At 42.5% G+C, this 13,922-nt stretch overlaps 1 protein-coding gene across 1 annotated transcript in view; it reads left to right on the forward strand.

Moving 5' to 3' along the window:
• Nucleotides 1-1,037: 1,037 nt before the first annotated feature.
• LOC126455519 (glutathione S-transferase 1-like) overlaps nt 1,038-13,922 on the forward strand; it is a 29,494-nt gene continuing 16,609 nt past the window's right edge. The window contains exon 1 of the mRNA XM_050091270.1: nt 1,038-1,082. The gene's annotated coding sequence lies outside the window, so the exon portion shown is untranslated. The remainder of the gene's footprint in view (nt 1,083-13,922) is intronic.

Genomic DNA, 13,922 nt, shown 5'->3' on the forward strand with positions numbered 1-13,922 from the left:
TAAATACAACTAGTCCTTTACTTGAAAGAAATACGATTTTATTATTTACAAATACACAGCAACAAAGCAACTACTACAGCAGCTAAGCACTCTCGATGGTTATCATGTTTTATTACGGTGATGTTTCGCTACATATTTTTGTAGATAATGACATAAGCTGAAGTAGCGATTAAAATTCGTGCTATGGACCGGGTTTTGCTTACTGAGGCGCATGTGCCAGCCATTATACAACCTTATCAGTATAGCTAACACAGCTGCTCGTACTGGCCTCGTCCAATGCCCCCTCTAACACAAATTTCACCTTCAGTCTATTTTCCCCTTCTTAAATCGTCAGTATTGCCCACACTGTACAGTACTGGAATAGACACACCAGCTTTGGACGTAATGAGGATATCCTGCCTGTACCTCAGGCATAGGTGATCTATTGATCCGATGGAATCAAATTTTCCCTGAGAGATATGATTCTCATTCTCATCTTCAATCATGACAGAAGTTACAGTTGAGACTCATATGACTCAAGAAAAATTTAATTTTTGTAAAGAGTTTATGTTGCTGAAAGTAACATTTTGTGAGGGTATAGCTCAAATATTCCCTCTAGACAATCTTATGTGTATGTGTTGTCCACGTTCGTCCATAAAGTTCCGCAACCCTCACCTCAATGTTGCGACCGTGTACAGTGTTCCGTTATACTCTGCATTTTCTTTATACAACTACAATTATTTTATATACTTAAAATTCCTTTTTTATGGTAGTGTGCATGCTCTGCACACTAGAGAACGATTAGCAGTGGAGTTGCTGAGTACGTACTACACGCCCTTGCCCTCCGAAATTAAGAGAATCCGGTTGCCGATATCGGTCATTTGCAGCAATTAGGTATTCCTTATTAGGATAGATCCGGCTGGAACATCCCAGTGTCCTTATCTAATCAGATTATTTGACTGCTACGCAAGGATGACCCAGCGCTTAACGATGACACTGCATTCCCTGTGGTATAAAATTTATGATGGCGCTGAAGTTGCTTGTACGTTAGTGGGACGCGCGAGAAGCAGAATACAGCATAGTCTTCCTCCTGGTGTAACTGGGTATGTACCATACGCACAAAATATTATATTTGTTCAGTAACTATGTTCGACTACTGTGCTAAATGCTCCAACTGTCATATGCCGTGTGAAATGTCTTACATTGTCTTTATTCCTATTATTTTGGCACGTTTCTTAGATTTTCGGGAAATAATTGTCTTACATAGCACTACTGTTTTCTTCATACTTTGTCCAGTATTTTCTTCATATTGGTTACATGGTATTTGCAATTTCTACTACTAATTTGAATAAATGACTGCTCCAGTGCTATTATTTTCTGCTTATTACGTTCAGTATTTTCTAATATCCTTTGAGAACTGCAGTTCCTCTATTTCTTTCGTTCCGAAAGTTGAAGACTATCCCACCAAATAAGTTGGTTCAGATACTTGCGTTTGGGAGGATTTCGATTCTTTTCGCCGTTTGGCGATTCAGATTTAGGTTTCAGGTCGTCTTCCTAAATCGGTTAAGTTTAGTAACTGGATTGTGCCTTTGACAAGGACATGGCCCACTCACGTTTCCCATCTATGTGCAATCCCATCTACGTTCCGTCTCAAATTACCTCCTCGTCGGCGGGGCGCTATGTTTTAATCTTCCTTCTTGTCATTTCTGATTGGATTAAGGAACGTTGGGGAAAACCATGCAAGAATCGAAATATTCCATACGGTTAAGTGAAAGTTATCCTCTTACGCTGGTTTCCGTAGTTTCAGCCGTTCACTTCGTATCCTAACTGTACTTTTTAGCGTCGTTTCCCACATTATGACATACTGGACAGTAATTTGCATGCAATGCGAGTAGCTCCATTCTCGCTACAAATGGCTTCCCCTATAGCTTGAAACGTCCCCTTTGAACAATTTATATATGACTGTCCTTAAACTGACACAAAATATTTTTAGCGCAACGCAATCTGACTATCAAAGATCCCTGCAAAAGAATGGCCCTGACTAACATTAAACTATACCTTTCACAAATCACTTACCTCACAAAAATCTTCGCTGCTCAAGCTACTGCAATACAGCGAGCGCCACTACTGCCAGCTAAATAAAAGATTCAAACTACTGAAGGCACTAACTACTGATAGGGATAGTTAGCAAATGAAAGATATTAATAGAGAACAAACAATGTATTTACCTTAATATCATCACAAGTCATAATATATATATCAGTTCATGCCAAATTTCAAAACTCCGCCATCTCTCTCCCCACATCCACCACTGCTGGCGGCTCACCTCCAACTGCGCAACGCTACGCGCTGTTCACATCCAGCTGCCGCTGCCCAACACTACAATGGCAGACAACAATGCAAACTAGCGACAGACTGCACACAGCACAGCCAGTGATAAATGACAGTGAAGACGAAGGCAGTGTGTTAGCGCCGCAGAGTAATGAATTAACTGATGTTCAAAGTAGTAATTTGGTAATCGTGCATAGGGAAATGGAGCGGGCGGCAAACAATGGCACGGTCAGTGAAACAATTAGTGAAGAGGGAAGCATTATCGATCGATCGGTCGGCAACAGCTCGCCTCAGGAATCCGAAATGACAGGACACAATTTCGCAAATACTGTAGATTCAGGTTTTGGGTCATCACCGTTTTCTCAAATAAGTCAAGACACATTTTCTGCTTGTCAAAATGTGAATGTTGTCGGTGCAAATGCACTGCCGAAAAGTGTAGAGAAACAGATTCCAGACACTAATACATTATTATTGCAATTAATGCAACAAATGGAACAAAATCAGAGACAAACACAGCAAAAGCTTGAAAAGTTAGACACAATGGAACAAAATCAGAGACAAACACAGCAAAAGCTTCAAAAGTTAGACACAATGGAACAAAATCAGAGACAAACACAGAAAAAGCTTCAAAAGTTAGACTCATTGGAGCAAACTCTTGAACGAACACGTGAGGATTTAACTGCTGAGTTACATCACATTGAATCGAAATGTCAAAAAGTCTGTAACGACGTAAAAACACAAATTTGTGAGCATTTCCAACCTATTTTTTCGCGTCATGAAAATGCATTACAGAATCACGAAGCAGCCATAAAAGAACTGCAAACTATTGTTCATGAAAATCACAACACCTTGCAAGCTAAAATTGACGCAGTTGCATCTACCGATTCGGTTGCGCAACTTGCAAAAAGTCAAGAAAACTTAAAAGACACAGTAGACATGATTGCAACACAAATGGACACTCTGAAACTTGGTTCAGAAAAACATACAGAGGAAATGATTTCACTATCGGAGAAAGTAGCCGAACTTTCGGATCAGGTCACTAACTTATCTACAAAGGTAGATGATGATCTGAATGACACAACACCTGTAGCCTTCACTGACACAGAAGAGTATGAACAAATTAGAAAATTCAAACAAAATCAAAATCAAATCAATACACAGTACAAGAGAGAAATCCGGGAAGTGCAAGATCAGTTGGCACAAGTAGTACAAGAATTACGTATTTCAGAGGACACTCGCGCCCCAATACGGGAAGAGGGACATACAAATACGGAACAGACACAAAATAACACAGGGCATTTCGGAAGTAATGAAAGAAATTGGGAATGTGCACCGAATTTTGAGAGGGAACGGCCGACACGACCTAACAATGACCGATATGCGACTCGCCGACATGATGATTTTGACTATAAGCTGTTCATTACTACACGTAAATTCAAAACATTTAAGAATTCTGGCAACGACATTCATCCACAAGCATGGCTTCATCAATTCTCTCATTGTTTTCCTCCCAACTGGTCGTTGGAACACAGATTAGAATTTATGTGTGGCTACTTAGAGAATGAACCAGCTGTAAGAATGCGATCGGTAATTCACGATTGCCACAGTGAAGGAGAATTTTACCATGCCTTCCTCTCAGCATATTGGTCTCAAGCCACACAAGACCGCGTAAAACATAGCATCATGATGATGAAACACTTTGAACAATCTGAATTTTCCAGTCTTGTGAAATATTTTGAAGACATGTTGCACAAGAATCAGTACCTGTCAAACCCATACAGCCCCTCAGAACTCATCCGCATTTGCTTACTCAAATTGCCTGAACATTTACGACATATTATTTTAGCAGGACGTTGCAAAGACGACATTGAAGCATTTCAGGGACTGTTACAAGAATTAGAAATTGACACTGACAATCGCGGAACGCGAAACCAGGAACACAGCAATTACAGGTCACATCCGTCGCAATTCCGCGATGAAAGAAGTAATAACTTTACACGACAAGGCTATTCTCACAACACAAATCGTGACCAAAACAGACACCACCCGTATGACAACCGTTGGCAGAGTAGTAATAACTACAGGGAAAGATCACCTCTCCGTGGTAGTGACTATCACAGAGACAATAAGAGAAACAGACAATATGGGAACCAAAATAAATACTATCAAGGGAGACAGAATAACTTCAGACGCAACGGTCCACCACGCAATTACGATTCCGGGAGAAATTCTCCACCACATGACCGACAAACAAGAAACTATGTCAACTACCGACATAACGACAGACCTGAATTCCATCAGAACTGGCGAGCTTTAAACAGAGCTGGGCCCTCTGGGCAAGGCGAATTTGTGGAAGTTAGGCCTCCTAATCCCAGTAACGGCGCGCGCCAACAAAGAAACAGACAATGACTCACACCGCAGGCAGCCGCGTGCGCCCGCTGGCTCAGGGAAAAATAACATTGACGCTAACCTTGAGCAAAATTCCAGTATTCTTTACCGACGTATACCACATGATAATTGCGTTAAAGTTGAAACTCTGCGTGCTAGGAAGAGTAAAGGGCTACACCACATTTCACATGTAAAACCATTTATTGGGAGATAATCTGCTTTTTAACTTTGTCTTTGCCATAAAACGTTTCGCTTCACATTTCTAGTATGCTTTGTCAGACTTAAGAAACTGTTACCATGCAACAATGTTTGAAGTTAAATATCCAATCAAGAACCAACAGAACTTATTTAAACAGAAATGACGAATGCATTGTTATAGTAAACAGACGTCACAGTGTTATTGTGTGTGTACATTCTTGCTTGTTTGTTGCACGATTACGTAACGACTATAAGGCTCACATACTTAGAACATTTACCAGTACTGCTAATGAGATTTTAATGCAACATTTTGGTTTATTTGAAAATACATTCTGAATTTAAAGTGCTTTCTGAGAGATACCAGATGACACAGAGGTTAGTTTATGTAACAGCTACACGATTTTTATCACGACGCTACTAAGGAGTGACAATTTACAATGTTGCTTTTGCGGTGTATCTGTCTTATATCTGCACAGTTTTTTCTGAATTCTTCTATAAAGTGAGACATGTTTTAGTGGTGACTTTTGTGCTATTGCTACAAGGAGACAGCCTTTTCCGTAGGACAACAATACGTTACAGCACAGTAATTTCTTCATCACAACAATAAGCGTAATAACTAAGATATCTCTACGCAAAGCATTTCACTTTTGTTTATCATGAGGTAAGTACATTGGCTTCTGCAGAACTTAGCTTTTGGAGGAAAATAACTACGACACTTTCACAGAGATTATGCACATTTAGCGCTACAGGACACGCATTTCAGTGATTAATTTTGTACTTAAAACATTTATTTTTAAAGATTTTTGAATTACAAAGAAAGTTTTCAGTGATACATTTCATTTCATTGCTGTAATCTGTAACACCTGAGGGTATAATTACATTAATCCTCAGGGGGGTACACGCTTACTTTGTGTACCATGTGTTTGGCAAGCACAAGGAGCCCTAGCTAATATGGTATTTGCTTATACAACTTTACACATCGGTACCATATTTCTCTAAAACACAGAATTACACAGCTATCTGATCATTTAACTGAGAGATAAACATTTTTTTACTACGTCAGTGACAGATGTTTACGCAATTACACAGTTGGATAACTTCACACTTATGAAACGTCCCCTTTGAACAATTTATATATGACTGTCCTTAAACTGACACAAAATATTTTTAGCGCAACGCAATCTGACTATCAAAGATCCCTGCAAAAGAATGGCCCTGACTAACATTAAACTATACCTTTCACAAATCACTTACCTCACAAAAATCTTCGCTGCTCAAGCTACTGCAATACAGCGAGCGCCACTACTGCCAGCTAAATAAAAGATTCAAACTACTGAAGGCACTAACTACTGATAGGGATAGTTAGCAAATGAAAGATATTAATAGAGAACAAACAATGTATTTACCTTAATATCATCACAAGTCATAATATATATATCAGTTCATGCCAAATTTCAAAACTCCGCCATCTCTCTCCCCACATCCACCACTGCTGGCGGCTCACCTCCAACTGCGCAACGCTACGCGCTGTTCACATCCAGCTGCCGCTGCCCAACACTACAATGGCAGACAACAATGCAAACTAGCGACAGACTGCACACAGCACAGCCAGTGATTTTCATATTGAGCACTACGTAACGTTGCCAATAAGAAAACATAAACAGCCTACTTACAAGCTAAACATTTGTTGCTGCCAGGGGGAAGTGGTTTCAACGCGTGAAGCAGTATTGTATTGTTTTGTATGCTAACCGGGGACCTAGAAACGACGGAGAGGCTCCGTCCCCGCCGCAGCCGCCGTGGTCTACAACCACACGACGACTATCGCAGTCCACTTCACCCCTTCGCCGCCCCATACCGAACCCATGGTTATTGTGCGGTTCGGCTCCCGGTGGACCCCCCAACGGAAGCGTCTCACACCAGACGAGTGTAAAAATGCTTCAATGGCTCTGAGCACTATGGGACTCAACTGCTGTGGTCATAAGTCCCCTAGAACTTAGAACTACTTAAACCTAACTAACCTAAGGGCATCACACACATCCATGCCCGAGGCAGGATTCGAACCTGCGACCGTAGCGGTCGTGCGGTTCCAGACTGTAGCGCCTTTAACCGCTCGGCCACTCCGGTCGGCCCAGACGAGTGTAACCCCTATGTTTGCGTGGTAGAGTAATGGTGGTGTACGTGTACGTGGAGAACTTGTTTGCGCAGCAATCGACGACATAGTGTAACTGAGGCGGAAAAAGGGGAACCAGCCCGAATTCGCAGAGGCAGATGGAAAACCGCCTAAAAACCATCCACACACTGGCCGGTTCACCGGACCTCGACACAAATCTGCCGGGCGGATTCGTGCCGGGGACCAGGCGCTCCTACCCGCCCGGAAAGCCGTGCGGGCGCGCGAAGCAGTAGTCAATGATATATCGTTTGTCGAACAATTTAAGTAGGGTATACTCACTTTCATGAAGAGGCCACTTGAATGAGAAATGCAGCTACGGCTTCAAAATCTAACGGTTACGCCTGGAAGACCCAGGTTCCCCATTAAATACTATCCCATTTCACCATAGGCAAAGTCGGAGGACATTCCGTGTTCCTTTGGATCGCTGGCATGTGTTAGGTACATGTATTACTGGCCGTAATGTAACAATAATCACATTAACGCCTAAGACACCTAGCACTAGAAAGAAAAATCAAGGAAAGTTGTGCCATAAAGTGAAAACTAAACAAATAAAAGACGCTTAACCTCGCCGGATCTCCGTCGTAGCATGTGCCCATGCACATCTGTAACACACACACATACACACACAACACACACACACACACACACACACACACACACACACACACACACACAGCCTCTCGTAAGTCATTTCTTACTGATACTCTTCCTGTGCTTCTTTTACTTGCAACACAATAACAGTTATTGGTCAATGGAACAAAGCTTTTTATCCTTTAATGCACAAAAATCACTTCAGTCAAATGGTTCAAACGGCTCTGAGCACTATGGGACTTAACATCTGTGGTCATCAGTCCACTAGAACTTAGAACTACTTAAACCTAACTAACCTAAGGACATCACACACATCCATGCCCGAGGCAGGATTTGAACCTGCGACCGTAGCGGTCAGGCGGTTCCAGACTGAAGCGTCTACAACCGCACGGCCACACCGGCCGGCTCACTTCACTCAGAGTAACCAACATTTTTAAAGGCGAACCGTAGCACAGTTCAAAAACGATTGAGCGTTCAGTTAGGAGGGAATATGAACGCTGGAAGAAGAAATTTGGCAGCCCGAGCCGCATTTCCAGAACCACTATTGGTTTGTTTATTCGACCAACCAGAGCGGTATTGAGAAATCAATTTATGGAAACCAGACTTGCGGACCCCCTGTAAGTGTTGTGAATGTAACGCTCAGGGAACAAGGAAATAGCACGACTCCTTATCGTTCTCTTATCAGACGTTATCACGAGATAACACAGCCACGTATCGCTGTCAGAGACCTACCGCTTGTCACCAGAGTCCAGATATGCTTACTCTTAGTACATTAATATAAACATCACATTTCTTTTACAGCCGATTAGGATCTACCGGACGCCTATCATTGGAATAGTAGCTACACAGCGAAGCTTGTATCGTTCAGATTTTCAGATCCATTACTACCATACATTGCGTGAGCTGTAAGTGACGCATGTACTACGAAGTGAGGTTGCTGCAATGTATTGCAGTTGTATACAATGTGTTAGTTTGATAGAACCGTGGGCTAGAGGAATTTAGGCTGGCACCGTTGGATGGTGTTTATATTCAGGTAAACCTCTCAATATTTTAAAGAGGGATTCATGGTTACACTGTCGACAAAATTAATTCTCCATAACTACGAGGGAACTCACTCAAAGTAACACTTTGTATGTAGGACATCCGCAGTCGAAATATTCCATACTGAATAAGAAGGATCATCACGACTGTTAAAAGTCTTTATTCAAAGACACGACTGGTTTCTCTAACTATATTTGATCATCAATTGCTTATCCGTATACATATGTAGAAGACAAGTTATTAGAATTTTGACAACGGCAGGTAATAGAAAATAAAAGCGATTACGTTTGTGTCTACTCACAGTCAATCCATAAATGTGACATGTTTAACACCCGGCAAAAGCACATTCCCCAACATTCTTATAGGGTATTTACAGTTGCTAACTTGCAGATATGGCTTGACACATAGATCTTCCCCTCTTCTGCAAGATTCTGTAGTGTTATCTCCTTTGTCGTCTCTACTGCAGCCCAAAAACGCGTTTACACTTGACAGAAGCAGAAGTCTGTGCTCAGCGCACTAATAACTGTATCTTTCGAGATACGACAGCAACAATGCTTATTTTAATATTTTAAATACAGTGTTCTGTCGCATTTGTCTTTGCACGCTAAAAATATAAAGGGGCAGCTAGCAGCCCATGAAGCCGACAGGTCGCTCTGCAGTTAAAATAAGTCTGAAGATGTTAAGAATATGAGTGAAACTGCTTATCATTGTAAGGCTAAGCTATAATAAAAGCAGTAGAACAGTAATTCGGATCATCTCCACATCATCTCAAACAAACAAACACCGTCCAAACATGCCTTCAAGATCCAACGGTACCCACCGACCGCCAAGTCTTCCTCAGGCATTAGGCGTCACCGGATGCGAATACGAAGGGGCATGTGGAAAGCACACCGCTCTCCTGGCCGTTGTCAGTTTTCGTGACAGGTGCCGCTACTTTTCAATCAAGTAGCTCCTCAATTCGGCTCAGAAGGGCTGAGCGCAGCCCAATTGCCAACTTGGCGGACCCGAACGGAGACCCATCCAAGTGCTAGTCAAGCCCGACAGTACCTAACTTCCGTGATCTGAGGGGAACCAGTTTTACCACTGCGGCTAGGCTGTTGGCGACATCGCCTCAAGTTTTCGTAAACTGTGTTCCGCATTGGGACGATATACCTTAGGACAGCAATCTTCAGTACATGCAAAGAAGCACGTGGTGAAATAAGACATGTCATTATTTATGTGAAAACTACCACAAAGAACGCCAGTAAAGGTGAGGTTGAGATATGGTGGCACATCTCAGTTTTAAACTTCTTGAGTTATGTTTTTCAACAAAATATCTCTGTATCAGTACTGTACCAGTGTAAGTTGGCCTTAGTTCAGCGCATTTGCAGCTAGGTTTTACAAAAGTTCTCTACTTGTGCGATCTGCCGAGTACCTTTCAAAATCACGCCCTTATATTAACAAAAAAATACTTCAGTCCCTTTTGGTTGACATCCGCAGCACTTTGGCAGCACAGCAGTACGTCGACGATATTCTACGCCTGTTTTGTTGCCCTTCATGGCAGCCATCCTGGACTTGCTTTTCAGCAAGATAATGCTCACCCACACACAGCGAGAGTTTCTACTTCTTGTCTCCATCCTTGCCACATCATACTTTTGCTAGCAAGTTTGCTGGATCTCTCCCTAACTGAGAACGTTTGGAACATTATGGGTAGGATCCTCCAACCAGTTCGTGATTTTGACGATTTAACGCGCCCGTTGGACAGCATGTGGTACTATATCGCTCAGGAGGACACTAAACAGCTCTATCAGTCAATACCAGGCGGAATAACCGTTAGTATAGGAGCCGGAGGTGGACCAACGTTTTACTGACTTGCTCAAATTGTCAAGCTCTTTCTCCTGAATAATAAAACTTTTCTCAGCTCGTACGCTGTGCCAAGTGTTATTCGTTATTAAGATTATTTAAAGTTACATAAAAAACAAATATCCGCAACTCGTGGTCTCGCGGCCACGTTCTCACTTCCCGAGCACGGGGATCCGGGTTCGATTCCCGGCGGGGTCAGGGATTTTCAGCTGCCTCGAGATGCCTGGGTGTTTGTGTTGTCATCATCATGAAAGTGGCGAGATTAGGCTGAGCAAAGGTTCGGAATTTGTACGGGCGCTGATAACCGCGCAGTTGAGCACCCCACAAACCAAACATCATCATCATCATCATAAAAAACAAAGGACGAAGTAGTTCCGAATCCCATCCCCATCCTTTTGCAATTTGAACTTCTGTACCGTCTCTAGCGGCCTCGTTGTTACAGTACAAACCCCAACATTCCTTCACTCGTTTTATAATCTGTCTAACCATGTGCCAAACTGACATCATTAAAAGCTCGCAAACTACAACGTTGTCGGTCATTAATGTTATTGCCCTATTACCTGTCCCAAACTGTCTCTTGAAACTCTCAGCTTGGGGGAAATGAGTTCATCCTGACGGACTCTTCTTTCATTTGAATGACTTCGTTGGTGACTCAGATACGATCCTTACAGTAAATCGTTAGACTCTTTCATTAATTTTGTGATGCCGAACTTTTCAGCTGTGGCAAATTATTATCGCCGCTAATCAGAGAGTAACAAAACTTTGAGGCTACTAATGGTATTCCTATATTAAGTAATTGGCTCTGAGCACTATGGGACTTAACGTCTGAGTCATCAGTCCGCTAGAACTTAGAACTACTTAAACCTAATTAACCTAAGGACATCACACGCATCCATGCCCGAGGCAGGATTCGAACCTGCGACCGTAGCGGTCGTGCGGTTCCAGACTGAAGCGCCTAGAAACGCTCGGCCACAGCGACCGACTATTAAGTAATAGCCAGGGCTATTGAGAAAGTAAGGTCCAATCGGTGGCGAAATGGAAATCACTGTGAAAATCAAAAATATTTCATTTGTGACAGTTTGCAGCACGTTCCAGATACTTCCCTGCATAGCGTAGACATATGTAGCAGCGTTGTACCAACTTTCCAGCACCCACGTCACAAAAGGCAGCCGACTGGGCTTTCCGTCAAATCTCTACGCTGGTCTGCTGCTCGTTGTCTGTGCCAAAATGTTGTCTCCATAGCCAACAGTTCATATGAGTAGATCTGAAACTCGGGGGGGGGGGGGGGGGGGGGAGCTAATTACGGGTTGTACTGTCGGCGATCAAATACTTTCCATCGAAAACGCTGCAGGAGACTCTTCATTGCCCCAGGAGAGTGCACCCGAGAATTGCCATGAATAAAGAAACGCATGACATTTTATGTGAGCTGGATGACATCAGGTGAAATCTCTCGCTAGCCCTCATACTTAGCGGCAGACACTACTTTCTAGACATCTTTCCGTGCTCTGCTCACTCTGCTCTCAGAGATGAAATGAGCGACGTGACGCGACCGACGAGAATACTAAAGACACTGCCCAACACACTTGTGCAGAGCTTCATCAGATTTTCAATGTGGTTTCCATTTCGTACCCGATCGGATCTTACTTTACACATAGCCCTCGTAAGTTTGAGTAAAATTTGATTCGCCATTTCACGTTTGGCACGAGGTCGAACAAGAGGTACAAAGTCGACTTTAATGATTCCCTGGTATAGATACATTGTCCATAACGTGTGACGGTGATAATGGCGGTTAATTCAGAAATTAGTAACCAGAAAAGCAGTTCTGGCCGTGTGCAGAAGCGAGAAACAACTTTGCGTAACCAAGGAGCCTGCCCAAAATTGTGTGAATGAACACCGTTAGGTTTTCAAAACCCAAGGTTTTAAATGAGACCTACAGCAAGAGCGCTGCCTCAGTGGGACCCGAGTTCTCCTGCCGTCTTCACGTTTTCCTGTGGCTGGTACAGTCATCAGTCATCAGCCTTCACACTTCCTGGTCCTACCTTTTACGCGATGTGTTGTGAGAGTTTAACTGAGTGTTACGGATATTAGAAGGTCGATAACAGATTGCTAGTTACACGGAGAAACAGTTAATGGTCTCTAGCTGGTTGCGACAATCAGACCATTTGGAAATACAATGGCAACTGTCAATTACGATCACTTCCGGACAACCGACGGCCCCATGTCACCGCTAAGGTAGTCTGTCACATTCTGATGTTATGTGCCGTCAAAAGACAGTATCTTTCTTGCTCGACCTCAGTTGTGGTTCAAATGGCTCTGAGCACTATGGGGCTTAACATCTAAGGTCATAAGTCCCCTAGAACTTAGAACTACTTAAACCTAACTAACTTAAGGACAACACACACATCCATGCCCGAGGCAGGATTCGAACTTGTGACCGTAGCGGTCGCGCGGCTCCAGAATGAAGCGCCTAGAAGCGCTCGGCCACAATGGCCGGCGAACTCAGTTACACGTTTTATTTCTTCATATTGTATGGGCGTGTTTTTTTTTTTTTTTTTATTGCTCGAGCACTGTCACCACTACAGTATAACTGTGTTGTATCCAGGCACGTTCTCCATCTATTTCAGGGCCTTTTTAGCTTGCTCAGTCGTGTGAGGTCAATTATCAATGTATTTGTGGATCTTTTACTTTATACTTAATTGAGTCTTTAGTCAACTCTAATTCAAGTAGTGTTGGACGGCTGAGAAATATAGATGTGTAAGTCAAAATAGCTACTTATTCAATAATGAAGATTTTGTGTTTGACACTGTAGATAAACCAGTGAAGCAAGGAGAGGAACTTTATTGAAAGTTTTTGATGGTTTACATACTATATTAACCTTTTAAACTGAAAAAGAACATTTAATTGTGATCTTTGTAATTTGTACGTATTTTCCTTTCAGGAAAATGCAGAGTTACACCACTGGGTATGCAAAAAAAGACTTACTTCGAACTGAGGTTGGATATTAAAAAAAAGAGATTATTTTCCAAAAGATATTTACGTTTAATAACACATTTATAACAACATAGTCGAAAACTGACACACATTTTAAGCTCATATTTGTTCCTCGCTCTCTTCAGAGATCGCGTCAGGAGATAAGCCGACGTCTTGTGGATTCTGATTGCTTCTTATGTTTCTAAAAAAAGCATGGTTCACTGGGGGGGGGGGGGATGTACACTATGTAATCAAAAGTATCCGGACACCCCCAAAACATACGTTTTTCATATCAGGTGCATTGTGCTGCCACCTACTGCCATGTACTCCATATTAGCTACCTCAGTAGTCATTAGACATCATGAGAGAGCAGAATGGGGCGCTCTGCGGAACTCACGGACTTCGAACGTGG

The sequence above is a fragment of the Schistocerca serialis genome, chromosome 2 (assembly GCF_023864345.2).
Source record: "Schistocerca serialis cubense isolate TAMUIC-IGC-003099 chromosome 2, iqSchSeri2.2, whole genome shotgun sequence".
NCBI lineage: Eukaryota > Metazoa > Arthropoda > Insecta > Orthoptera > Acrididae > Schistocerca > Schistocerca serialis.